The sequence below is a fragment of the Rousettus aegyptiacus genome, unplaced genomic scaffold (genome assembly GCF_014176215.1).
Source record: "Rousettus aegyptiacus isolate mRouAeg1 unplaced genomic scaffold, mRouAeg1.p scaffold_m13_p_16, whole genome shotgun sequence".
In the NCBI taxonomy this organism is placed as follows: domain Eukaryota; kingdom Metazoa; phylum Chordata; class Mammalia; order Chiroptera; family Pteropodidae; genus Rousettus; species Rousettus aegyptiacus.
Genome location: NW_023416291.1, coordinates 975,520 through 987,142, shown reverse-complemented (window position 1 = coordinate 987,142; position 11,623 = coordinate 975,520). Strand labels below are relative to the sequence as shown.

General features: G+C 38.5%; 1 pseudogene; it reads right to left on the bottom strand.

The window, feature by feature from the left end:
- Positions 1-321: 321 nt before the first annotated feature.
- LOC118612677 lies at positions 322-437 on the bottom strand (annotated as a pseudogene).
- Between the last annotated feature and the right edge of the window lie 11,186 nt (positions 438-11,623).

Sequence of the window (11,623 nt, the reverse complement as noted above, 5' to 3'; positions counted from 1 at the left end):
TGGTCACCTATGGTCTAATTCTTTACGTTTACTTCAGCATTGGTTCCTACCCATCACGGTCCTACCTGGAGGCTTTATTATCACGTTTGGATGCTAACGATACAAGAACTTTTAAACCAACTTCTACACAACAACCTCAGAGTTCAGGTGAAAACCCACTCCACTGTCGCATGGATGTTGGGACGCTTTCTCCAATACCCACGTACAGAAGTGCAGTGTTTGTTTTGTTTGGCTTTGTTATTATTTACCTATATATTCATTTATTTATATTTTTCAATCAGAGTTGACTTTCAATATTGTTTTATTATTATTTATTATTTATGCCTACAGCACCTGGTCTTCCTAGGTGGTCTCCCATCCAAGTACTGACCAGGCCCAACCCTGCTTAGCTTCCGAGATCAGACATTGGGCTTGTTCAGGGTGACATGACTGTAGACAATGAACCGTGGCTCCACTGGGGTGCAAACCCAGGCCCTTCTGAGTGTAAAGCAGACATGCTCACCGCTACACTATGGAACCATGTACTAATATTATTTTGTATTACTTTCAAGGGGTGTGGCACAGGGATTAGACATTTATGTAATTTACAAAGTGATCCCCCGATTAGTCGAATGAGAAACACACTGAATTACTAAATAACTCACTCTGACAAACTTAGCTTGATTCTTATTTCCCTCTCCATTGATTTTTACTTCTATTTCTTCCCTTCTTCACATACAGCTCAGAACAACTTTTCTAACACACCGTTAGCCATTCTGATTTTCTCTCTGACCTAAAATACAATACAATTCCACAACCTAACTTATAAGAGGAAAAAAAATGATCTTCTGAATTACATATAATTTTTAAATTTTGTGCCATGTTTAACTACTCAAATTTTGTCATTTGCTCACATTAACAGAATTATAAGACCTAAATAGATGTTAAAGGTAAACAAAACTTTAAACAGTTTGAATATCAAAACAGTTACACAAGATTTATAAATGATGAAAAAAATGAAATAGTTATAATGTTTTACATAGAAAAAGACAAGGTACTGTTTTACGAAACTCGTTAAGGCACTAAAAAGGCCTTTGTATTTTGTGTACGAATGGGCTGAATTAAAAATTTGAATTTTTTTTTTTTATAAAGGAAAACCTGGGTACATAAATTTTCATTCCTCTTGGCAGTCCCGAACCAGGTGTTCCTTATAAGCCCATCACGTAGCTGCTGAATTTGCAGATGATGAGAACATCTGTAAATTTATTACTTTTATGAATGTGGCCAGACACCTACATATCAAGTGCAAACTGGCTAATGCCACTTTTGATAAAATCACCTGAAAAGATACCATGTTTAGCTGTATAATAATGTTAAGAGTCACCTAAGCCCGGGGCAGCTCGGCAAGCAAACTGAGGCTTCATCCACCCCTGGAGCTGTGGACGCTTGCCACGTAATGACAATGCCACGGATTACCTTCGCTCGAATGAGCCCCAGTACTGATTTCATGCCATGTCTGTGTCTACGACATTAAGCTCTAAGACAAAAAGAAAAACGTGAAAACTAAAACTGTGATCCTCTGCTTCCCATTCCCGCTGTATCATCCTTAATCTAGCTGCTGAATTTAATACAATCACCATCTACAACCAAGCCAAAAGACCGTGATACACAAGGAAAATGCAAAAGTGCTACATTAATGAAAAATATGTTCGCTAATAATTTATTTGTAATCTAATGATATGAATGTGTTTTCTTATGGCCCTTGATAAATGTAGACATTCACTTGAAAAAACATTCAATGAAATATGAGATCTTATTTAATTTAGTTAGAATCAAACTTGTTATTAAAAAAACTGTAGGTTATTTTTACAACTTATTTGGTGTAATCAATTAGTAGTATATATATGTGTGTATATATGTATACTCTTATATTTATAAGTACAGACTTATGCTTCCTGACCTAGTAATACTCAGCGCATTGACATTCGACAACTCTATTGTGAGTAGACAACACTAAAATTTCAGGGATCGGCACTAGGAGTTGTTTGAAATACACATGCCAACTTTTTGAAAGCCGTGAATAACAGTATTAAAACTTCTCACTATGCTATAATTTTAGAAGCTTTGTGCTGATAACGATCCAAAAGTATAGCCCATTCAAGGAACTTCTTTTAGCTAAAACTTATTCTTTGTCTCCACAACAGCTCTGTGAGAATCACGAAGGAATAACAGCCAGGAACTGAGGGAATTAAGGCAGAAAAAGTTGAAAACTTAAGTCTTGAAAAGGAACAGATGAGTACACCAAGGTTACGGAAGGACCCGGCTCCACTCGATTTCAAGACGGCGCGAGCCTTTCCTGGGGTAATTAAAGTAAAGACTGATATCTCATAGAGAAAAGCTATAAAAAAGGCAGACGAACAGAGTGACTGGAAAAAGCTAAACCAAAGGAAGGTCTAAGCCAGACCCAGCAGACGAAAGTGAATGAGAAAGCAGAACTGATCCTACCAACCACGTGGACACTCATGTTCACACCCGCGACGCGAAGTCAACATTACGGACACCTGTGTGCCTGGTCACTGAGCAGTCCTCATACGACGCCGAGGTTGCGGAGGCAGCGTGGTCCCGTAGAGCACACGGGTAACGGGGACGTGACGACGGGGAGGTGACACTGCGCGGTGTAACAGGCGACGCGGAAAGCCGGCACGGTCCCCCCGGACAGGGGTGGGGTGGGGGGAGCGGGGAGGAGGCGGGGAGGGGGCGAGGCGGGGGGCGGGGCGTTGCGCAGACACTGGTCTCCGCCTTCTAGTTCTGCCAGTTCTTAGCACGACTTTTTTTCCCGAGCAACTTAAATCTTTGAGTCTCCTCATGTGAAAGGGAACGATAAGAGACCTGTCCTATGACTTTATGTAAGGAATACATGCGACGATCCTAGTAAAGAATTTAGTGTGGAATTGGCATGCACAATTTTTCAGGAAATATTACCTTCTTATTCAGATAGGAATACTTTTTGTGTATTTATTATTACAAAAGTTTTCAGACATATTCAAAAGGGGAAAAATGATTTTTATGACTCAAAATTACAGAAGAAATTAGGAGAGTTTTAAAATTTGATTTTAAAAAGGCATTGCCAAAAACCAACCAACCAAAGAAAAACTATAAATAATATATAAAGATAAACATCAAACTTTGAGAAACATCTGAATTGCATATAAACTCACTTGAGAGGCCTATGCATTTAAGTGGCTCATTTTAATAAGTTCTTCTAACTAAAGGTTACGGAAGCCTAAACTTTCAAAACCTTGTCATCTGGACCTGAGGACCTACCGCATCTCACAAATACGCCAGTCCTTACTTTTATTAAAAAAAATAGCAAGTAATGTTCACTGAGGTTTAACCAGTAACAAATAGCAAAAAATTATTTCTCAGATGTTCCCAATATTCTGCTAAATTGGTATGTTCTAGAGATGAAGTCGGAAGACCGGAACTCGGAACAGATAACGGAAACTGTGAGAGACGGTCATACATCCCGGCACCAGCCAGCGATCTGTTCTCACCAACACCGTTCCGACTGAATTTTTTGAGTTGCCTAATTTCCTTGTTTTTTACTATTAATCAATATTAACTGAAGTCAACAGTAGGAAAAAAAAAAGGCTGAGCTGTTGACAGATTTCTGTGATTCTTCTGGAGCCTTTGCTGCAGGACTATTACTCTGCTGTCTAGCTGACGGCCATGGTGGCCGCCCCAAACTGCCGCCCCGCCCACAGCGCACGGGGCTTCCCTGCTCTCTGCATCCTCGCCAGCACCTGCCGCTTGTCGTCTTTTTCATAACAGCCGCTCTGGCAGGAGCGACGTGATGTCGCGTTGTGGTTCCGATGTGCATTGCGCTAATGATTAGGGATGTGCAGCATCTTTTTTTTCATATGCCTGTCGGACATCTTATGTCTTTTCTGAAAAGGTGTCTAATCAGATCCTCTGATTGATCAGGTAGCTTGTTTTTCCTTCTTAACTTGAACAAGTTCTGTATGTATTTTGGACATTAGCCCCTTACTGGAGGTATGATTTGCAAATGTCTTTTCCCATTCAGTAGGTTGCCTTCTCATGGTGTCGATGGGTTCTTTTGACACCTTGCCATTTGGGACAGCGCAGGTGGACTTTGAGTAAGATAATTCAGAGGGAGTGAGGCAGATACCATAGAATTTCATGCATACATGAAATATAAAAAGACAAAACAAACAAAACAATAAAAACAAACTCAAAGATGCAGACTACAGGCACATTACCAGTGCAGGGGGTGGGGGGTGGATGGGTGACTGGGTCAGCCGTATGGTGCCCAATGGAAAACAGACCCCTGGTGGTGAGCACGCTGGTCTGTAGACAGGTGTGGAATCACGATGCTGTGCGCCTGAAACTCATGCACTGATACGCACCAATGTTCCCGTAATCAAAAAATGTGTTTTTTAAAATTACTTGATTAAAATTAGAATATCAGTACATATTATTTAACTTTCTATTTATGTGTAGAATAACAGAGAATAATACAAATGTCCATAAAATATTACGAATACACATATGACTTGCTATTCATATTATTTAGGAGTTATGTACATAACATAAGCAATGACCTTGTTAACTATTAAATTGCTTTATTTTGGAACTTCTATACTATAATTTAGAATTGAACAGAAACTATAATGGTCATATTGTACAAATGAGACTGTTATTTATAAATAATTTATTTTCAAAATCACATTAGGTAACTTAAAATTCATGATGTAAAAATAAATGTTAAGTACTTAACATTACTTAAAACAGTTCAAAATTCAATGGATTCTGTGTCCTTTAACTACAGATTGCTATATCGGTCACATTCTAAATAGCAATTTCCTTGGTATTGAATTATTTAGATTAATCTGTCTATGTGGTTTTCTCAATATATCATCATTAGCATTAAGTAGGTCTGGCTGGCATCCTTAATAATTTAAGTTTTTTTTTTAGACTAAGAGAAATAAATCTGTTTACTATGATACTAATACTACAAAACTAATTACGATATTAATGACAATGATATATGAAGTCTTATTTTAGATAGCTGACCGAGCAACCAGACTGATGGAATTCTGGAACGCTTGGCAAATTCCATAGACATCTCCCCCACTCCCCTTTATTTTTTTTAGGAGAGATGTCTTTTTTTTTTTTAATTTCTGGAAACGATAACATCCAATAGCCATGTATCCTGTTCAGAAAAATATCCTCGATTTATACTACCTCCAATTAAATGGAGCAAACACAGAGATCAGGGACGCGGGGAGCATCGCGCTGGTCGCCTGCGGCGGGCCCTGGTCTCCCTCTGCGACCACACGGCGCGGGCGTCGGCTCGGCCCCGCCACGCTCTCCGGGGTGCGCGCGGCTTCCACCCGAGAGATGCGTGGTTGCCCAGCAGCACGCACGGGACAAGCTGCGTGATGGAACCGCGCATGTCATACGTCCATCAGCTCCTTGGCTTACCTGTGCACCCCTGTGCAGCCAAATGACCACAGTGACAATCGCCAGGCTCGTCAGCAGAAGCAAACGACCAGGTGTTTATACCCTACCTTCACGGACATTTATCTAACGGGTCCTGATCAATCAGCCAGAGAGACGATAACCTACAGTTAACTCACAAGTTCCCAAACGCGACACACGTGGGACTAGGGTCAGCCGCTCCCCGCCTGCAGTCGCCACCTTATCCCACGCAGACGCCCTATGATAATTAGAGGCGCGCCGTGTCTGCAGTGCCCTTTTTGGGTCAGATTCCCCCAAATAGACTAATTTTCATGCAAACCACATGCATTTTAAAGCCAGCTGTCTGATGTTTTTTGGGGGCGGGAGGGAGGATTGTATGCAGCCCAGGGAACTCGCCACGAAAGCAAATGAAGCCACGCGGAGTGCCGCACCTGTGCGCCCACCTGCGGTGCAGCGTCCGGGCGCTGTGTCCACGGGAGGAGAATCCCGCGGCAGGCCCGCGTGAAACGCACCGGTGCGTCCCTTACGCAGTCCATTCATTTCAAAATCGCCGCTGCTAATAGAGGCTGAGTGTACGACCTACTGAACACACATCAAGGTTGGGAGCGAGATGCTTCTGAGATTCTTTTAAAGGAAATATGTACAAAATTGAATATATGTGGATTTAACTTCAACAGCCATCCAGAGAATCCATAAACGATAAACACGTTTGTTGTGATAACAGAGTTTTCACAATCTATTTTTTATGCACATTTAATCTTAGGTTTCTTTTAATAACTGTCAGTAGACCTAATATATTTTTAAAAATTGCCTGCTAATAATTTTGGTTAGTTGTTGAGGGTGTTTAAGAGTGATGTGAAGTTCTTTATAGCATTTTAATGTTTCTAAAGCACATTTTTAGTTTTTTTGAGGCAAAATCTTAACCTAACATAATGGCTGTGGTGTTAAAAGTCAATTATTTTTAATGCAATAAAAATGTGAAGTTTAAAAAAATATTTCCCATATATTTACCATTTCTCAATCCCTCCACTCATAAATATACATGAATGAATATAATCTCTATTTTATCAAGCATCATTTTATTTCTGCTTGAAAACTAACATTTCATGCAATGTATATACTATAAAATTTTTGGCTGAATGTAGTTTTGTTTTCAGTATTTGAAGATACAATTCCATCATTTTCTGGATTGTGCAGTTTCTGGCGAGAAGTCTGCTGTAAGTTTCTCTGTTCTTTTGTATGTAATGTGTCTTTTTGCTTCGTGTTTTAAGACTTCCTTTTATCCTAAATTTCATAAATTGGTTATGATGTAGCTTAATCTCATTTCTATGTGTTTATTTTAGTGAGATTTTCTTGAGTTCACTTGATTTGTGAGTTTATATTTTTATTGAATTTAAAAAAAAGTCTTACCCGTCAATTTTTCAAATATTCATGCTCATTCACTCCTCTCCTGCAAATCCCCAAGCAAATGTTTGTCGGACTAGTTGTCACTATTTTGTAGGTCACTGAAACTATTAATATTATTCATATATTTTTTCTCAATGTGCTTTGTTTTTCCTAGTTTCTATTGTGTCTTCATATTTACTAAGATTCTCTTCTGCAGTATTTAATCAACAGCTAATCCCATTCCAGTGACTTTTAAATTTCAGATATTACAGTTTTCACCTTTAGAGGTTACTCTTTTTTCAAAAAAAGAATTAAAAATTATTGTTGCTACATCTAATATAATTTAGCACTTATACTGATATTTCCAGATCCAACATAATAGTTTCAAATTGTTACAATCAGGTAGATCTAGTCATTATGAAGCCACAAAGTAATTTTTGGTCTTGAATTTATGCAAATGTCAGAATTAAGTCATGTGTTTTATTCCTTTGAGCATTTCATCAGATATTTTTCCAAGTATTCCTAATACATATTGAAAGGAAATATATTTAGAGGAAAAGGTAATTTTATTGTATTCTCTTCTAGCTAAAGAATATTGGCTGCCCGGGTTAATCGGAGCCCACTCGGGTGCTCGCCCCTTCTTCAGGCCCCTCTCCGCAGCCCTCCCTCCCTCATCGACCCCGACCTGAGAGAGACGGAGGTATCGCTTTCCTTTTAAATCTCAGCTCTTACCTGTTATACGGAAAATGGTCATGTCCTCATCATCGTGTGATGTTAACTATATCACTGAGGACCCTACGTGTCAGAGTAACGCTGTAAATGTGTTCTGTAATAGCTGTAAATGTGCTCTGTAATAGGTACGACGACAAAAATTATACTTAACCTTTTGAATTTTGGCATGTTACTCCTTTTTTTTCTGTACTTGGTGTATTTGAGCACAAACATCCCATTTCTGTCATTTCTTTGTGACGGTTCTAGTTGAGCACTGATAAGGCCGTCACATTTAGTTCTAATAAGTCCCTTCCCATTTACGTACATTTAAAAATGTTTATAAATACTTAGAATAGAATTTTTACGTGAACAAGAAGTATTTGATATAAATGTCATATGTTTACAGTTGAAAATATTTAATTTCTATTTTGTGACGACAAATAGAAGTAATCGTGTAAAATTACAATCTCTGATTTCTGAAATAAAGAATTAAAATTTTTGAAATTTAAATTTCCATGTCTGGAATATATAATATTTGTTCTGGTTTCTATTGTTATATTTAATCAGTGAAACGGTCATTCTCACAGTTATCTTATAGAAAATTTCCTGTCTGTAAAGTTTTCATAATCCCAATATTTATAATACACGAGTTTTCACTTTTCCCTTGTTAAAAAAAATAATAATAATTTAGGTAAAGTTTCAGTTTCAGCACCTAGGAAGAGAACTGGGAGAATTCTAGGATTCCTAGAGAGAATATTTATATTTTCTTTTCAACTATACATGTTGTGTTGTATTGAATTCTCATTAATTTCAGATTCGTTAAGTTGTGCTCTAAAAAAAATCTCAATTTACATGTTAAAAATTTAAAAATATGATAAGACAAAGCTCCTGATGGAGATGGCCACCCATCCACAGACCGTTGGCAAGTCCATCTCATGCTCCACAATGAAACATGCTGTGCAGAGGTGACCGCGTCGGAAGTTATTGGTACATTTGAATGCAAACTACCCAACCATGAAACCTGGTTGATATAAAAATAAATTAGGAGGCGACGCTTTGCTGGCAAAGCCCCTGAGCACCTCGGTTCGTAACCGTTCACGGCGCCGCAAACAGGCCTCTGCTCACACCGCGAGCTGCCGTGTGCAGCGCCACCTTGCGGACAGAGGGAGTGTCAGCGACTTGATTCGGGCCGTAATGAAACCCATCCTGATGCAGAGACCCTGTGGGAAATCACAGTGCCGCCTACGTGACTGGTTTTCTCATGAAGCCGCGACCCTGCCACCCTTCAGAGCTGTCGCCTGCACTGGTCGGCAGCACGGCCACCTCCATGCTGACAGCTCGGCGAATCACAAAAACGTATTTTTTAATAAAAACATACTGCATATAAAGGCAGTCTTTTGGGAAAATGTTCTCATTTCTAAATTAAAAGTAGCATGAAGTAAATATTGAACACGTCCCTATTGCTTACTAACACTAAAATTTGTTTTTATTATTAAAAATATATCATGACGGTAGCGCCCAGTACACCATGAGAGAGCTTATCCAAGAAAACAATCAAAGATGAATTCTGCTGAGTATGCATTTGCTTGAAATTCCTGGAGAACATTTAAGAGCGCACAGGTATTGTCCCAAGTGTAGCAGTCCTGTCTGCCCCGACACCCGCGGCCACACGCGCGTACCCACTCGTCTGTCGTAAACAGCATTACACATGGAAAGAGCAAGAATCCACGGCTGAAAATAACGCTTCTGATCTGAGTTCCAGTGGCTACGTAAGCTTTTTAATTAACTGTCAATGTCCCCCTTCCTCCTCTATAAAACAGGAATAATAACAAAAACCACCCCATACTTTTGTAAGGATTGCATTTTTAAGAACTGAATTAGAAGATTATGAAATTTTTAATTCAGTGCTGTATACATAGTGTTATCTTAAATTTTCATTTTATAACGTTTCTTGGTATTTAATAACACCTTTAATCATGTGCTAGAGCAACCCACAAACCGGTGAATTGGATTTCCTGTTATTTCCTTTGAATTCTTTAGTGAAAGCTTCATTTTTACCGAACATAACTGCACGAATATCGTATGTTGTATGCACACTATGCATGTTGACTCACACGCACACGCACACACACAAACGCAGGCGTGCCTCGTTTCACCGTGCTTTGCTTTACTGCCCTTCACAGACCTTGTGTTTCTTACGAACTGAGGTTTGGTCGCGACCCTGTGCCGAGTGTCTGTCAGCGCCACTTTCCCAACAGCATTTGCTCACTTCCTGTCTCCATGTCACCTTTTGGTAATTCTCACACTATGACAGCTTTTCCATCACCATATCTGTGACGGTGACCTGTGATGGTGATCTGTGATGTCACTCCACTAATTGTTTGGGGTGCCAGAGACCACGCCACATAAGACGGACAAGGGGATTCATGTCGTTCTGTGCCTGCTAACACATCATTGTGCAGCCCAGCGATCAAAGGGCAATGGTGCCTTTCAAGTCTTATTCAGAAATGCCTTTTGTAAGGCTTTAGCTGCTGTATGTAGTGGTTCCTCTGACAAAGGCAATAGTTCACTGATGGTTGAAATATTTGCATTAAACTGTCGTAAATTGATTTCCATTTACCGTCTTTTAAAAAACTTAATTTATATTTAAGGCCCATGGCAGCTTACCTTTAGGATTCCTAAAATCCCATAACTACCTGAAGTATAATTTCATTATTCTTCAGGAATCATTTGCATTCCATCTTGTATTTTAGTAAGAATTATATTAAGTAGTGGATTTATAAAATAGTGAGCTCTACGTCAGCTGTTTGCCACACCATGACTGCATTGCAGTCCGGTTCACAGAACTGAAGAGGAAATAGGACGGCACCAGACAGAGCTATTGCACATTTGCATACTGTCATTTTGACAGCCAATGGCGTGGGTGCTGCCCAGCAACGCCCTGACCAACGTCTGCCTGAAGCAGGTAGTCATCATCCCTTCCATTCAGGCGCCAAATCGGGCTTGAATTTGGAAGACCTGACAAAGATGGATTTAGCACAAATAGAGCCCATCATTCAAACGTAAGCTTCTGACATTCATTATTCAATATTTAAAGAGGTTCAGAACTGGGAAGAGCCAAGAATATAAAGCTTTACTTAAAAAACTATTAACCTTAATGCAGATTTTAGAATTTTGTGTTGTGACGGTGTTTCCCAACTGACAATCTACTCATCCCCAGGAGGCTTGATTAGATCTTTAATTAACGCAGCTTGGAAGTGTGATGACCTCTAATTAAAGAAAATTTTCTTTCTTCTGGCAGCAAAATCATAAACATAATTCAAATGAATTTCACAGCTATGCAAAACCAAACTGATTAAAAGCTGGTAATGAAGTATGTCAATAGGTATTCAACAAACTCTAGGAAAAAATAAAGTCTCTATTAAGTTTGTGAGGATTAAAATTTGTATTACTATAAATGAAATGAAGTATAAACATGCATATTTAGTGAACATGAATAAGTAAAATGTATCTTTACAAAAGCATATCATGAAATCATAAGAATCCTAATTATTTTCTGAGTGGTTTTCCTCAAATTCAATTTAGTTTGTTGTTGCCTGAAACATTTAATCTTAAATGCTGTATTTGAATATCCTGCAAAACCATTATAATTTACATTTGAAACTAAACTATGTATAAACATGCTATGTACCTTTTTAACCATAGGTTTTAAAAATAAATGTATAAGATAAATAAAATGTTCTCTTCTTTGTTGGATGAATTACTCAGATTGTTAATAAATATAAGGGCTCCTAATAAACCAGGAACTAAAATCATATCAAAGGGAAACAAATGTGAAGCTTTGCCAGCCTCCAAACATTAAATAAAATGTTTCATCATGGCTTCTGAACTTAAAATGTTAATTAATACTTTTTTATAAATACCTATTATCTACACTCAACCTTTAAGAATTTTCTGGAAGTGGTTTATTATTTTCAATATTTTTGATATTTTAATCCTCTTTACTTGATGTTTGATTGTAAAAATCACATGTGAACATTTAAGC